Here is a 17,372-nt window from a genome sequence, read left to right as displayed (position 1 = left end):
GGAACCAAGAAGCAAGCAGGTGTGGCTATCCTAATATCTAACAAGTTAGACTTCAAACCAAAATTAATCAAAAGAGATGAAGACGGTCATTTCATATTCATCACAGGAGAAATCCATCAACACAAAGTCTCAGTTTTGAACATCTATGCCCCTAATACAAAGGCAACCACATTCGTAAAAGAAACACTACTAAAACTCAAAGCTCACATAAAACCTCACACACAGCCCATCCCCTTTCTTCTCTCCATGGAGTGTGAGGCCTTCCATGGGAAGTGTTCAAAGTCTGACATATCATTTGCACCAGGGTCTAGGCCCTCCCCCATGTGTCTAGTCTGAGAGAGTATCCCTCTATATGGAATGGGCTCCTAAAGTCCATTCTTATACTAGGAATAAATACTGATCCATTACCAGGGGCTCCATAGGCTGCCCAGTCCTCCAAATAACATCCACATTCAGGGTGTTTGGGTCCATCCTAGGCTTGTTTCTCAGCTATCAAACTGGGTTGCATGAGCTCCCCTTTGTTCAGGTCAGCTGCTTCTGTGTGTTTCTCCAAACTGGTCCTGACCCCTTTGCTCATCACTTCTTCCTCTCTGCAACTGGATTCCGGTAGTTTGGCTCAGTGTTTAGCTGTGGGTATCTGCATTTGCTTCCATCAGCTACCGGATGAAGGCTCTAGGATGGCCTTCATCCGGTAGCTGATGGAAGCCAAATGAAAGCATTTCCATATATCTTAGAGACTCTTACAATAACAAGGTTCTATGGAGGAAGAACAGCAGCTTGAACTCATTCCCCAGAATCCCTGCTACTAACTATACTTTACCCCTATATTCTGAAAAACAGAAGAATAATTGTTTGCAATAGAGGCTTGGTTTAGAAGAACTTAGAGAAATCCAAACCTTTCTTCATGGAAGGTTTGGTGGTATTATCCTTACATGAATTCAATGACTTATTTTTTTTTTCTACCAAAGAGTTGAACTAGAGCTAAATCAGACGCTAGCAAGTTAAAGATACATTTATATTTGCTCCATTGTGATTTGAGTGATGTAAGAACCATCATTGAGCCCTCATCTAGTAGCTGATAGAAACAGAAGCATACGCCCACAGCTAAATATTGAGCTGAACTGGAATCCAGATGCAGAGAGGGAGGAGTGATTAGAAAATGGGGAACAGGCTACAAATACCCACAAAGACAGCTGACTTGAACAAGGGGTTGCTAATGGACACCTAGACTGATAGCTGGGAAACCGGCATTGGACTGACTCAGACCCCTTGAACACGGGTTAGAAGTTAGAAGGCCTGCACCATCTAAGGGACCTCTGACAGTGGAACCAGGATTTATCCTTGGTGCACAAAAGGACTTTGGGAGCACATTCCCAATGGAGGGATACTCCCCTAACCTAGAGGCAGGAGGGAGGGCCTAGTCCCTACTCCAAAAACTTGACAGATTTTGTTGTTCCCTCCTGGAAGGCATCACCCTCCCTGTGGAGTGTGTGTGTGGTGGGTAATGGGATGGGAGGGTGGTCAGGAGCATGGGAAGGAGGAAGGGAGGGAAAAAGGATTGAGGGAGGAAGGGAGAAGGATCTGGGATCGATAAGTAAAATAAGAAAAAAAATGTATATGATAAAGGAAAAAAATTGTAATGCATGCAGTGTCAGATTATCTTACTGAATTTGACTGTTATTTTGAATATAGAAAATTTCTGATGGTGGAGATTCTATGTTGGCTGCAAGATGTAGGACTCTCAGCTCCTTCGTCAGATTTTCCCTGCCTACCAACATGCTCCCTTTGATAATGACAGTGGACTGAACCTATTAAACTGTAAGTGTGCCATGCCAGTTAAATGTTTTACATAAGAAATGAATAATATAAGAATTCTGCATTTGTCAGTTTTCTTAAAATATGGTGGAATATCCTGGCAGAAAGTAATTAAGAAAAAGACACCTGTTTTTGTTCTTACTTTAAAAACTGTACAGTATTTGGAGCATCTATCTCAGCTCTGAGACTAAGTAACAAAATTTGTTTTCATTGCAATGGATCAGAATATGTAGAGCTTAAGCTGTCACCAGAATAATATACAACCACCAAGTCCACTCTTCTAGGTAGACCATATGTTTCAATGTTGCTTAACATTTGACAACATTGCTATAAGTTAGAGGATCAAGCATTTAAACACATGGATCTATGGGAAGCATTTCACAATCAAACTATCAAGTAATCTACGGGGGATAATGTCATAATAAACCTACTTAACAAGAATCATCAACTAAAACTTTAATTCTACCAATTAAAATCTGTAAATCTTGGTAAACAGCAGCTAATATTAAATTTTCTACCTTGTATCTTTAAGTCTCAGCATTTTTTTACTCAAAATAAAATTAACATGAACAGAATTCTTAACCTACTACATTAAATATCATTTTTTATTTATTTTTCTTTTTTAAGTATTGAAGACAACATCATATGCTTGGTAGGGAAGCACACTATAAATAGACAGGTCTTCAGCCATTTTACCTTTAATAAGTATATTTATTCCTATAAATGTTCACTTAGATGAGATCTTGTTGAGCTTCACCAGTGAAAATTCAGCTTTATAGATCGTACTTTCAAAAGGGTGCTTCAAAAGTAATTTCATTTTCTAATGGTTTTAGAGCATCCTCATGCTTCAGTCATAATTTTGTTTTGTTTATTGCTGCATAAATCTCTCTGATTATTGTTTGAAGACATGCATCTAAACAGACTGGTAAGTTAACCTATTTCATTCCCTAGAGGTCTTGACAAGCTGTCTATTTAATACACATGATGAAAAACAAGCAACTTTTTGAAGTTTTATCATTTCAAAGTCATTTTGTGGATTCTATTTTCTTTAGTTGTATGATAAGACTTGAAAACTACATATTCCCAAACATATTGCAGAATCAAAGTATTCAACGACATGATTTCTATCATCTGAAGGTACATAAGTAGGCTCACATATAATTCAATTTATCATTTCAACTACTTAGAATGTATTTCACAATATATAACATGTTAAAATTTATAAAGAAATAAACATAGCAGTTCTAAGCCTCATTTCATCTACATTTATGGAAGTGTTGCTTTGACTGCAAAAAGGTTTAAAATAATAAATAAGTATATTAAATATTTTTGCAGAAAATATATTTTCAGATACTTATCAGGTCTATCATTGAAATCTACATAGCAATTTAAGTCTGAATGGAAAATCCCCTTAAAAGCATTTAATATTCTATTGCATCATAATCTACCTTTAGTATATATATAGATTGATTGACCAGGTTCTTTCTCCTACTCTCCATCAAAACAATAGACTCACATCTGTAATCTATATGTATCTAATGTTAAATAACTGGTGTGTGTGTGTGTGTGTGTGTGTGTGTGTGTATGTTTATGCCTAAATTTTACCCTCAGAATTCATATAATCAGTTAGTTTATCAAATTGGCCCTTCTGTTCCTTATTATGCAAGGCAGTTTATTTCTAATCCCAATTTCATTTTTATTCATCTTATAATCATTTTTCAACTTGATAATAAAATGATTTTTAGCATTCCTTTCTTCTGGGAATGTCTGTATCTATGTTACAAATATTTCATCCTGGCATTACAAGGTATTTACTCTGTTCAAAGCTTTTATAAAACTTCATAATCTGGGCAACAATTACTTTAAGGAGGATAGTTTAAGATTTTATGGATGAACATGGAAAAACCTGTCTTTTTTTTTTTTTACAGTAGCAATTTCCCATATGTCCTCTCTTCCCAGTCCCCAGTCTTTCAACCATCACCACCCTTTGTTCCCAACCTCAATCCATTTGTGGTTAGGATGTGTCAGATCTCCAAGGAGCATAAACAAAATATGGTGTATCAATTTGCAATAAAGACTAATAACCTGTCATGTATTAATGCTTGGTAAGATAATCCAGTATGAAGATAAGGTCATTAAAAGATTCAGAGATAGCCCCTTTCCCACTATTATGAGTCCCATAAGAGAACCAAGTTACATAACTTTAACATACGCAGAGTGAGTCGCTCTGTCTCTTTCAGGCTCCCTGGTTGTCAGTTCAATCCCTGTGAACAACTTTTAGCCCAGGATAGTTGATTGTGTGAGTCATGTTGTGGTGTCCTTGACACCTCCAGCTCAGAGAATAGTGCAGAAAAGGAAGAGAAAGGAAAGGGTTGTCTTAACAATCAATCAAACAAACAAAAATATTTATTGTTACTTGCTATACCCTTTGTTGAGATTTTGTGTACAGAAAGAAGGTTATGTGCAGAAAGCAAAAGATGAAGAAAGTAATAATGACAAAAACAGAAGAAATAAAAGTAAGAGGGAGTAGGAAGCAAATGCAAGGCATAGAAACAAGGTATAAGCCGGGTGTTGTTGGCCCATGCTTTTAGTCCCAGAATTCGGTAGGCAGAGGCAGGTGGATCTCTGTGAATCTGAAGCATGTCTGATCTACAGAGTGAGTTCCACGACAGGCTCCAAAGCCATAGAAATAAATTATGTCTCAAAAACAAAACAAAACAAAACAAAACAAAGCCAAAACAAAAGAAAAATGAAACATTTTATAAAGGACAGGAGATCTGTTCACTGAATTTAAAATTTTTATTCTGAGTCCTTTGAAAGTTGTAACATGTATTTAATTAAAGGAAAAAAAACTGCAAATGAATACCTGTTGTAAATATTCAAATAAATTTATCTTATACAAGTAAACAAAGTGTTCCATAGTTTTACAAAAGAGAAATAATTCATGTTGGCAGAACTGAAAGCGAACTGAAAAGCTGATGTATGTCATATATGGAACATACATGATATTTTAAGCAAAATGTACCAATAAGCTCACTTAATATTTCTTCACATACATTCAGTGTCATAGTGAAAAATGTGCATACAGATAAATAGACAATGTTTTCAAAGATAAGTATGAGTTTTGACTGTGAGATGTCAGCCAGAGAGAAAAGAAATCCTGGAAGCATAAAGGACAGCTAGCCTGGCAAATGTGTCATAAACAACAGATCCTTTCTCAGCAAGTTGAAGGTGAGAACCATAGCCTACTGAGGTTGTCTTCCTACTTATATACACATTGGTATATGCAGACCTACTCTCATAACCAGGGACACATAACAAAGTTTTAGAAAAATATTTACATGTGTGTGTTTGTGTGTTTTATAACTCAAAACAGTAAAACTAACATCTTTAAAAGATGATTGTGTAAGTAGGAGAGATAGATTGTGAGTCACATGATTTTGAGAAAAATTGAATTCATGACATGCATAAATCTTTGCCTTACAGACACTTGGAACTTCAAAGTTGTTAAGAGAAATATAGCCACAGAGAAAATTGAGGAAGATGGAGGGCTGTTCCATGTCCACAAGTGTGTTAATTTTCAAAACCTAAAGTATTATCTGAAGTTGGTAGTAAGAAATATAAATACATTTTCTGGAGTTTTGGTATATAAAGTATGAGCTTTCAGTCATATACTGCCCACACGTTCTTATTGCAACACCAAACCCATGGCTTTTCACACTGATCTTTTTTGTTCTGAGCAATGTCTTGTTATTGCTCTACTACCTAGTTTTACACTTCTCTCTTCCTGCCTCCCTCCCTCCTGCTGTGTGTGTGTGTGTGTGTGTGTGTGTGTGTGTGTGTGTGTGTGTGTGTGTTCCTCTGTCCCTTTCAAGAGTCTTCTAATGCAACTGGCTACTCTCAAACTGTTAATCCTCTTGGTTACTCTTCCCAAGTGTTAGGATACAACTAGGCATCTCCATATCCATCAATAGCAGTGGTTTTTCAGGGTCATGATGACTTATTCTTAGCTTTCCCAGCATATGACAGAACAATTGGAGAACAACTGCATTGAACATACATAAAATTCAGAATTTAAATTATATGTTAGGGTAAAATAAATATTTGAAGTTATTAATAAATTAAATCTTAGTTATTTTGAGCAAGATGGAAGAATAATATTTAATCCTGAACCAGTTTCTTTTTTTTTTTTTTCCTAAGATTAGGTTTAATTATAAGTAGAACATGGAAACAGGAAATGCGTATCTAAAATGAATAAAAATGGAGATATGTCTTAAAAAGCAGTTAATTTAATTTGCCTTAAGATGGCAGTATTGGTCTTCCTAAGATTGGGATAAGTTTTAGAAGAGAATTCATGACGAAAATACAGGCATTCTAAATACCCTTACTGAGACACAAAACCCTGGCTTATCAAAGAAGTGGGTGGATGTAATATACATACAGATTAAACTGAAAGTCTATACAAACAGTGATAATGGGTGAAAACACAAACTGTGCAAATCTGATTGGCATGTTAGTTAATTAAAAGCAACAAGGAAAGGAGGTTTGGGATCACTGAAGGGATTACTCCCAGTGACAACTCTTCCAAATTGTTCCTTTTCTGTGAAGAAAGAAGAATCAATGAATGAAATTAAAAACAAACAAGCAAACAAACAAAATCCTCTAGGATAGTGCATGTTGAACATCTGGTGAAAGACCCAGGTGAAACAGAAGTTATCTTAGTATGTGAATGGATAAAGATTTCTTATTTTCTCTTTCTGGGGATTATGTTACCCACCCAGGAGTTAACACTCAATGTGATTGACCCTTCTTAAATCAAACAAAGAAAAGAACCATAAAATGCTCTATGGTTCTGTTATTTCTAAAGTATTACATATAGCAACTCTTATGTTTTTCAGAGTTTCAGATGAATTCAATTCACTAAAACCTGAAGGCATTTTCAACATGTAAGTCACAGTCTCAAGCATGACCATATAGTCAGTAGTGACTTCATGATTCGTATAGAAACTGCTTTTTTTCCATCATAGGATGATTCTATTTACAGGATTGCTTTACATTAAAATGGAAAATCTTTAAATAAAAACACCCAAATATGTTTATGCATAGCTTTCTAGATTCACCTGAGCAGAAAATACTCATGGTTGGCAATATCTGTGAGTTCTGTTGTGACTGTTAAGTTATCGTGGTTTAATAAGGATCAGGATAAACAAATAGGTGGAATAGATGTTTATTCAGGGAGAAATAACTTACAAATTAGACAGATGAACCTCAGCAGATTCCCAATGCGAAGGAGGCCTTCGGATTCTGTCCTGTCTGTGTTCTGCCCTCAAGAGAGCACTCCAGGGCTCCTCCTCAGATCTTGTTCCCCAGGTCACTTCTGCCCATCTCCACCCACCATTGGGCATGGTCAGTGCCACAGATGTGGACAAAGTGAATATCTCATTACATTAAGTGCATTGTTTAATTTGACTTTTAATACACATTTTAAATTTTTTCTCCAGTGTATTAACGTAATTTTACTATTGCTAAGTTCTTCTATCAGAAAATGTTTGAAAAGTGAAAATACAGGAAATATTGTATTGTATACTTTCAGAATAATCCTAATTCATATTCCCATCTTTATTTTATTCTATCTTTATTTGATTTTCATTTTATATGTTTATTCTTCTTTAAAGCAGTACAAACCACCCCCCCTTCTCCTTCCTCCCCTCTTCCCTGTGCAACTACCATCTTCCCCAGATCCACTGCCCCTCTACTTCCTTTCAGAAAAGAGCAGGCCTCCCAGTGATGTCAAAAGAATTCTGCATAACAAGGCACAAAATGACAAGGCACATACCCTCATATCACGGCTGGATAAGGCAACCCAGTAAGAGGAAAAGTGTCTCATGAGCATATAAAAGAATAAGAGAAAAGCCCACAAAGTTTGTTAGGATTCCAAAAAAATAAGAAAGCCCATGCTAAAAATTCCACAGCATAAGCACAGAGCCTTGTGGGCTCCTGGCTGCTGCTCCCGTCTCTCTGAGCCCTTACAAAGCCTGCTTAGTTGATTCTGTGGACTGTGTTATTGCTCTCAACACCTCTGGTTCCTACAATTTTTTCTCTCCGGCTTCTATGGAGTTCCCAGAGCTCTGACTAATGTCTATGGGTCTCTGTATCTGCTCCCATCAGCAATTGGGTTAGGCATTGATCAGTATAGCAGAATATCATACTTTTGAGAAATGTATATTGTGTCTCTGCTTTGTCATGTTTAATAGTATGAGGATCAATGACATGCTGTGTAAACTGCTGATTTCAACCTGACCAAAATTCACAATTATTTGTTCAGTAGAAACAAAACAAGAACCAACCAACAAAAAGACAGCAAGAATAAATATGACCTTGAGTTTTGGAGGCTTTATTGAATATTGTATTAAGTCTTTGGCTCAAGTTTGTCTGATGTAAAGTGATGACTGTATTATATTGGAAAGTATGATTTACCACACCCTGTATCTGCATATAAAACCGATCTTTATCTGTATGCAACTGGTCAATTCTCTTTAGTTGTCTTCTCCTGCCTGCAAAGTTGTGTATCCAGTGCAATCTCAATCAGTTTATAGAAAGCATTAGTTTCAAGTGAGGTTCCAAAGAGAAAATATACTTTATTTATATAAAAGTACTTGCTAAGTCATACTTGGTTGTCTAATGTTGATAAATATTATAACTACTACATGAGGTCCCATTGCTTTTCATAGTATAATAATGTATGAATTACAGAATTTAATGTCCATTTTCAGTTGCTGTTTATGTACTGTTCATATTCTTATATTTGTATTAAAGACATTCATAAAATAGCATCTTTCTGAAGTAGAAAATATGAATGTTTATCTTAAAAAATTATTTGAAATTTTGTGTTGCATGAATTTCATTGTGCTCAGATTAATTAGCATAACTTTTAAGAGCAATGAGTTCAATACATTTCTCATTCCAAAATGACAATTGAGATTTATGTTAACATATTATTTGAACATGAATTGTTGCATTGATCATCTCTTAACTTCCAATCTGCAGCCTGAAATCAACATGGAAATGGCCACTGTCAATATTACCCAGGCAGCAAGTTTCACTTGCTACATATTCTTACATTTCTAAAGTCTCTTTTTTAAATTACATTATGAAAACAAATTCAACAATTATAAACAAGTGAAAGGCATTTGGAGCATTGAGGTGTATCAGTTATTAATTCAAGAACATGCAGTTTTTCATTGTGTAATCAACAAAGTCTTTTTTAAAAGATGTACCTGTGTATTTTGAGTGAGTTCGTGTCCCTCCCATTCCGCTATATAACAGAGTTTCAATGTCATGATACTCAAGGCATTTATATTCATGCTGTAAAATTGGTGTATATTAAAAGAAGGCTACATTGGTTATTATGGAAGCTTATAGAAAAGTTATTAATCCACTCCTGGGGTCTCCTGACAGTTAAAATGGAAACTGAAAATGAGCAGAAATCATGTATGCTATATAAAGAGGCATGATGACAAATAAGGTAGGAATAGATTCCCCCAAGGATGGAGACTGTGGAATGACACCAGATGTCCAACGTAATTAATGTGATGATAAAGGGGAATGAACTGAACTCACAGGCTGGAGCCCATCAGGCAGTATGCAGAAAATAAACTGCTGCCCTCTAAAAATAGGAACTGTTTAAACATAGAGATATTTCACCACCACAATTTTTAACAGTTCTTTAAAAAGGACATCAGAAGACTAATGGGGAGGACAAGATTGCACACAAATGGACAGACTAGAGAGACACACTATTATTTTGAGAAACTTCTGATCATGTACATCTTATCAACAGATTGAAAGACAATATAAAATGTAAATTTACACATTGTCATTTAAGAAGATACTTAGGTTTTACATTTTGAATTCTGTAAAAATTACAGAATGAACAAGGTGAAGTTCATTAATCATGCTTATAAAAATAAATAGGTACGTTGCTGGTCAAGTAACATTTGTAAACTGGGTTGTAAACCTCTCCTGGGCTACAGGAATACAAAAAATATTAATTTTTTGATGTAAAAATTGATGTAAAAATATAATCAGAAATCCTATCTGTGTCTATTTTTTTGAGACTACTTGAGATATAACTGTATTACTTTTTAACTGATTGCTGTGGTAAGATGTCCCCAGTACCCAGAACAGATGAATTGTGATGTATTGACATTCCAAGTACCCAGATGTGTCTTAAATTTTGTTGTTTTAAATGGGTAAATATAGAAAACCATACTATAATGCTTGTCTCTCCAAGTCAGCTCACAAGATCTCAGTGTCAGCCAGGCATGTCCCACTCTATTTTATTCTTTTAGAGCATCACTTCCAAGAAATCTTAAGCAAAATTCTCCTCTATAGATATTTAAGTATGCAATACTAAGACCTTAGGACTTGAAAAATTTATGACTGCTCATTTCCAATTGAAAATGATCAACATCTAAAATTACTTTAGATAGTAATTTAGTGGTAAAAATGTTTAAATTATTTAACAAATGAATTTAGTTTAATATATAAAACCAATTTACATGTATATCCACAGATGTGTAAGATTTATATATTATTTAGTTCCACATTTTTTCCTAATTAATTTCTGTTACCTTTCACTTCCATATCTGTTTCTAGGTACTATGTGTTGAACTTTCTTTTATTTGTAATATGCTCTAAAATGGATTATGATGATATATTCTATTATACCATATTTCATAATTTGTTATATTGCAGAGAAATTGTTGAAAGAAAGGTACATGTTCTGACTTATTATTGAGTTTTTAACTAGCAAAACTTTTATTGCCTTATGTTTCTCTATAAAGAAGAATAAACATTTCTGATTCAATATTTACTAATGAAGAATATTTCATTGAAACAATATTTCACTGAGAAATTTCACTTAAAACAGTTTTTCATTAGTATAATAGTGACATATATACACATTGTTCCATATAAATTTGTATTTAGAATATTTCTTTATGAAGAAAATTTAACTCTGAACTACTTAATTATAATAAAGTTCATATGGATACATGAGTAAATACCAGGCTAGATATAATGAGTCTTTTTCTTTCAAGTGTTACATATGAATTGATTATTTCTTTTCTTTCCTCAGGAAAGTCTCATGAATTGAAATGTATTTATTTAAGTGCTTTATTTCTTTCAGTCATAATTACTATTGGTGCTCAATCTGTTATACCATTGGTAATTAGAGAGCCCCTTGAAATTGATAGAGAACTAGTTTTAGAATTCTTTTAAATTAGTGACTGTAAAAATTTTTAAATATTTTTCTCTTTTAGCATTTTTATTTCTTGTTGAAACCTTTTAATTTTTGAATTTATGCTCATATGTCATAAGCATGCCATAAGTTTTACTTTTGCCGCTATGCAACTTATATCATGATGTTGAACTTATTTTCCCTATCATTTTGTATTACCCTCTTTTTATATTGTGTTTTGTATGTGGATGTTACCTTACCATTGATTATTTTGATTGATGAGTTTGAGTATGGCCCCTCATTTATCAACTTAATTCTGTCTGAGACCATTAGTGGTGCCACAACCAATTGTGAGACTTGGTAATTTAAATTGCAAAAAACAAAACAAAACAAATAAACACATAAAACATTTCTTACATGTTCTAGAACTTATATAATCAAAGATCATGCAGTCATCATTTCATAGGAATGGAGTGTTCTGTTCTTGTCTAAACAAAACAGGACAATGATAAACTAATCATTCTACATTGAGATTCTACAAAAAAAAAAAAAAAAAAAAAAAAAAAAAAAAAAACATAAAAATAAAACTGTTTAAATGGAGAAATGCAGACCAAGATCATGAAGCAGAAATCTACAGAGACAACTGAACCAGGCTCATGGGCACTGACGAACTCTCAGACCTACAGCCCTGGAACCACCATGGGACTGAACCAGGCCCTCTGCATGTCATGGACAATTGTGTACCTGTGTGTATCTGAGAAACCCTTGACTGCAGGATCCGGGTGCCTTCTTGCAGCCCATTCGCCAGGGTGGGATGCCATGCTCAGCATTAATGAAGGGTTAGAGGCTTGGTTCTGCCTTAACTAATGGGCCAGGCATTGTTGAACCCCCATGGGAGTCCTAACTCTGTAAGAACTGATGGGAATTTGGATGAGGGGAGGCAAAGGGGACAGTGGGAGGGGTGGGAGGGAGAACTGTGGTTACAATGCAAATTGAAGTTAAAAAAAAAAAATTGTAATGACAACACTTGAAGTTTGGAAGTGATAACCCTCAAGAGAACTTCAGTAGAATTAAAAAAAAAAAAAAAAAGTGGATAAACAGTCATAGATGTCCAACTTAAGTGTAGTTTTCACACTAGAGCAAATGTGTTGAGTATATTTGCAAATCTTTCCACACTGGAGCATTTGTGTTGTGTAATCAAAATCTAATCCAGGTCACATAAAAGCTGTATCTTTAAATAGTCATCTGTAACATTAAGAACTTCATTTCTGTTCAGAAAAAACTTTTTGAATATGATATATGATAATATATGCAGCACATACTTAAGGGTGCTTATTGCTTATATTACATTATTTTTTCTGTTACATAGTCATTTTCTATCTTTGTCTTAAATATCTCTTTGATATAAGAAAAACAGCAAAACCTGGCCCTTAAGTTACAGCTCTATATGTGTTTCCTGATTAAATACAATGTGTCCTTACATAGAAATATAAACTATACTGAAGATGAACTTTAAAAATTACTCCAAATTTAATATTCTTGAAAACTCTGTATTACCACAACATTGTTTCTCAATGTTATATGACTGATTTTGATCAAAAGAAACAATTTAGATAATGAAATTGTTGGCATAGGAAAGTATGTTATTCATATGTATTGTGAGTGCCTCCAACTAATTAATCCACAAGCATACAGTAACACTTTTATCAAATTAAGATAAAACACCTTTACACTTAGTAATGTATTATTATGATGTATGTTTTTATTTAATATTTAAGATTAAGACATTGTATACCAGTTGGTCTAAGATTTACTATGCACCATTATAACTTAGGAAAACTATAGTAATATGTGATTTATAATAAAAGAAACACTAATATAAATGTCCATTATTCCTTTCAATGAACTGTCATTCCATATACCAGATTTGCTGGATAAACGAATAACTTCACAATGAAAGAAAAATTTGTTAGTAAATTTAATAAGATATATTATAAAAATAATTTTAATGTATTCATTGTTAAGATTCAGCAAGCAGTATGGATTGTAGGCTGGTAATCCTTTGCTTATGTATAAAATCCATATATGAGGGAGTACATAGAGTGTTTGCCTTTTTGTGACTGGATTACCTCATTCAGGATGGTTTCTACTAGTCCATCCACTTGGCTACAAATTTCAAGATTCCATTTTTTTTCTGCTGAGTAGTACTCTATTGTGTAAATGTATAACATTTCCTCCATCCATTCTTCAGTTGAAGGGCATTTAGGTTGCTTCAAGTTTCTGGCTATTGCCATAGTTGAACATATGTCCATGTTGTATGAATGTACATTTTTTGGGTGTATTCCTAAGAGTGGAATTACTGGATCATGAGGTAGACTGATTCCCATTTTCTGGTGGAACCGCCATACTGATTACCAAAGTGGCCGTATGAATTTGCATTCTCACCAGCACTAGAGGAGTGTACCCCTTTCTCCACATCGTCTCCATCATAAACTGTCTTTGGTGTTTTTGATTTTAGCCATTCTGACAGGAGTAAGATGGTATCTCAGAGTTGTTGCATTTCCTTGATGGCAAAGGATGTTGTGTACTTTCTTAAGTGTCTTTCAGCCATTTTAGATTCATCAGTTGAGAATTCTCTATTTAGTAATGTCACCCTCGTTTTAATTGGATTAATTGGTGTTTTGGTAATGAGCTTCTTGAGTTCTTTGTATTTTTGGAAATCAGCCCTCTATCAGAAGTGTGGTTGGTGAATATCTTTTCCCATTCTGTGGGCTTGCAATTAGTCTAGTTGACTGTGTATTTTGACTTACAGACTGTTGTTCTCAGTATCTGTGCTACTGGTATTATGTTCAGGAATTAGTCATCTGTACCAATTCATTCAAGGGTACCTCTCATTTTCTCTTCTAACAGGTTTAGTGTGCTAGATTTATGTTGAGTGTTTGATCCTTTTGGACTTAAGTTTTTTTTTTTTTGCATGGAGGCAGACATGGATCTATCTGTAATCTTCTACAGGTCAGCATTCAGTTACACCAGAACCATTTGTTGAAGATGCTTTCTATTTTCAATTGTATAATTTTAGTTTCTTTGTCAAAAATCAGGTGTTTGTATGTGTGTGAGTTAATATCAGGATTTTCAATTTCACATCAGCAGAAAAGCTTGGAAACAAAGAGGACACTAAGAGAGACATATATGGTACCCTGGAGAAGGTAAAAGGGACAAGATCTCCCAAGCAAATTAGGAGCATGGGGGAGGGGAGCGGGAATTAGAGGGGAAAAAGGGGGGAGAGGTGGGCATGACTGAACAGGAAGATTGAGTCAGGGAATGAATATAGGAGAACAAGAAAAGAGATACTATAATAGAGGAAACTATTATAGGTTTTAAGAGAAATCTGGCACTAGGGATATACAAGGATGATCCCCACTTAATAATCTAAGCAGTAGTAGAGAGGAGAGGCTACCTTAGATGTACTTCCTTGATAATGATGAGATTGAGATTGATGACTACCTTATATGCTATCTTAGAGGCTTCATCCAGTAGCTGATAGAAGCAACAGCAGACATTCACAGCAAAACACTGAGCCAAACTCATGGAATCCAGTTGCAGACAGGAATAGCTAATGAGCAAAGGGTCCAGGACAAAGCTAGAGAAACCCATAGAAACTGCTGACTTGGTGCACTGCTGGTGGGAAGGCAAACTTGTACAGCCACTTTGGAAATCAGTATGGCGGTTCCTCAGGAAAATGGGGAAGTTGTCTACCTCTAGATTCAACAATTCTACTCTTAGGCATATACCCAAATGATGCACATTTATATAACAAGGGCATATTTTCAACTATGTTCATAGCAGTATTATTTATAATAGCCAGAATGTGCAAGCAACCTAGATGCCACTCAGCCGAAGAATGGATGGAGAAATTGTGGTACATTTACACAATGGGGTATTATTCAGCCGGGGGAAAAAAAAAAAAAAAAAAAAAAAAAAAAGGAATCCTGAAATTCTCAGGCAAATGGATGGAACTAAAAACTAAAAGAAACCATCCTGAGTAAGGTCACCCAGTCACAAAAAGACAAACATGGTATGTACTCACACATATATGGATTTTAGATGTACAGCGAAGGATTACCATACTACAGTTCACACTACCAGAGAAGCTAGGAAACAAGGAGGACCCTAAGAGAGACATACATGGTCCCACTGAGAAGGGGATAGGGACAAGATCTCCAGAGAAAATTGGGAGCATGGATGAGCAGAGAGGGAGTTAGTAGAAAGAGAAGGGGAAAAGAGCAGGAGCGAGGTGGGCATGAAGGAACTGGAAGACTGAGACCAAAAAAATAGAGAAAAACAAGAAAAGAGATACTATAATAGAGGGAGTCATTATAAATATAAGGAGAAATCTGGCACTGGGAAAATGCCCAGAGATCTACAAGGAAGAAATCAGCTAACAATCTAAGCAATAGTGAACAGGCTACCTTAAATGCCCTTCCCCAATAATGAGATTGACTTATCTGACATCCTTATCTGACTACCTTATCTGATATCCAAGCATCTTCATCTAGTAGCTGATGGAAACAGAAGCAGACATCTACAGATAAACAATAGCAAACTCCTGGAATCCAGTTACAGACAGAGAGGAGTGATGAGCAAAATGGTCAGGACATGGCTGGAGAAACACAGAATCATTTGACCTGAATAAGGGAGAGCTCATGCACCCCAGTCTGATAACAGGGAAACCAGCATAAGACTTACCCAGACCTCTTGAATGTGTGTGTTAGGATGATTGGGCAGTCTATGGGGCCTCTAGTAGTGGATCAGTATTTATTCATAGTATAGGAATGGACTTTAGGAGTCCATCCAGTATAAATGGATGCTTTCTCAGCCTACACACATAGGGGAGGGCCAAGGCTCTGCCCCAAATGATATGACAGACTTTGAAGACTCTCCATGGAAGACCTCACCCTCCTTCTGTGAAGCAGAAAGAAAATGGACTAGAGTTAGGTTGGGGTGATAGTGGAGGATGGGAGGGTAAGTGAACTGGGATTGACATGTAAAACAACTTTTTTTCACATTTAAATAAAAAAAATGAGAAAAGAAAAGAAAAAAGAAACTGCCGAACCAAACAAGGAGGAGCTCATCAACTCCAGTCTGATAGCTGGTAAACTAGCATAGGACTGATCGAGATTCCCTGAATGTGGTGTTAGTTGGGAGGACTGGACAGTCTTATGGGGCTTCTGGTAGTGGATCAGTATTTATCCCTAGTATAAGAATGGTTTTTGGCAGCCCATTCCACATAGAGGGATACTCTCTCAGCCTAGACACATAAGAGAGGGTTGGGCCCTGCTCCAAATGATGTGATGCACATTAAAGACTCTCTATGGAGGACCTAACCCTCCCTGGGGAGCAGAAAGGGAATGGGATGGGGATTGGTGGGGTGAATAAGGCAGGATGGTAGAGTGAGGGAACTGGGGTTGATATGTTAAACAAGGTTGTTTCCAATTTAATGAAATAATTATGTATACAAAAATCCAGCAAACATCATTATATCTTTTCAAAATATATTCATTAAAGTTCATCAATTTTAACAACGGTATGTTTTATCGGAAACTTTAAAAGTCAAGCTTCTAAAATTTCTGTTCAGGCTTCAAAACAATGAACCGTAAATAAGAGAGGGAATTAAAATCTGAGGGAAAAAAACTATCAACTCACACTCAATTGCTCCTCCACAATTTCTTTATTCTCTCTTCTCTCCAGGTGTACTGTTTCTTTGTTTCTTGGTGTACTGTTATTTGTTTCTGTCTATGTCTGCATTTCTTTGTCTCTCAGTTCTTGTCTTCTCCTCCTTAACTCTCTTTTCTGTTTCTTTTGTCTTTCAAGTTCTTGTTTTTCCCCAGTTTTTTTGAAGTACAGGTATATATACCTGTTCTTTTATAACACAATTAGCAAGGCATAAAAGATTTACACGCACAGCAATAAACTAAAACTTCTAGCGAAACTTTTAGCATCAATTACATAGGGCTGCAGGTCAAAGACAGGGTCTAAGTTTGATTTGCACAAGAAACAAAGTTTGGCACCTTCCCATGCTCTAGCTTCAGTGGTAGCACATGCCTTTAGGAAAGTTTACTTTTCTCTGAGCATGATCAAATGGGCTGATTACCGTTTTCTTTATCTTCTCAGGAGAAACAGGAGGGAACAGTAAATATCTGAGCTAAAATCTTGGGTTAGTAAAAGAAGTTTGAGCATATAGGATTAGTTTAGGTTATCGCTTCTCAATCTGCCAGTAAGGTAAAGCCAAAGGCATTCTTATATTTTTTATTCATTT

This window comes from Phodopus roborovskii, unplaced genomic scaffold (genome assembly GCF_943737965.1).
Source record: "Phodopus roborovskii unplaced genomic scaffold, PHOROB, whole genome shotgun sequence".
Lineage (NCBI taxonomy): Eukaryota > Metazoa > Chordata > Mammalia > Rodentia > Cricetidae > Phodopus > Phodopus roborovskii.
Note: the sequence above shows the minus strand (reverse complement) of the source record.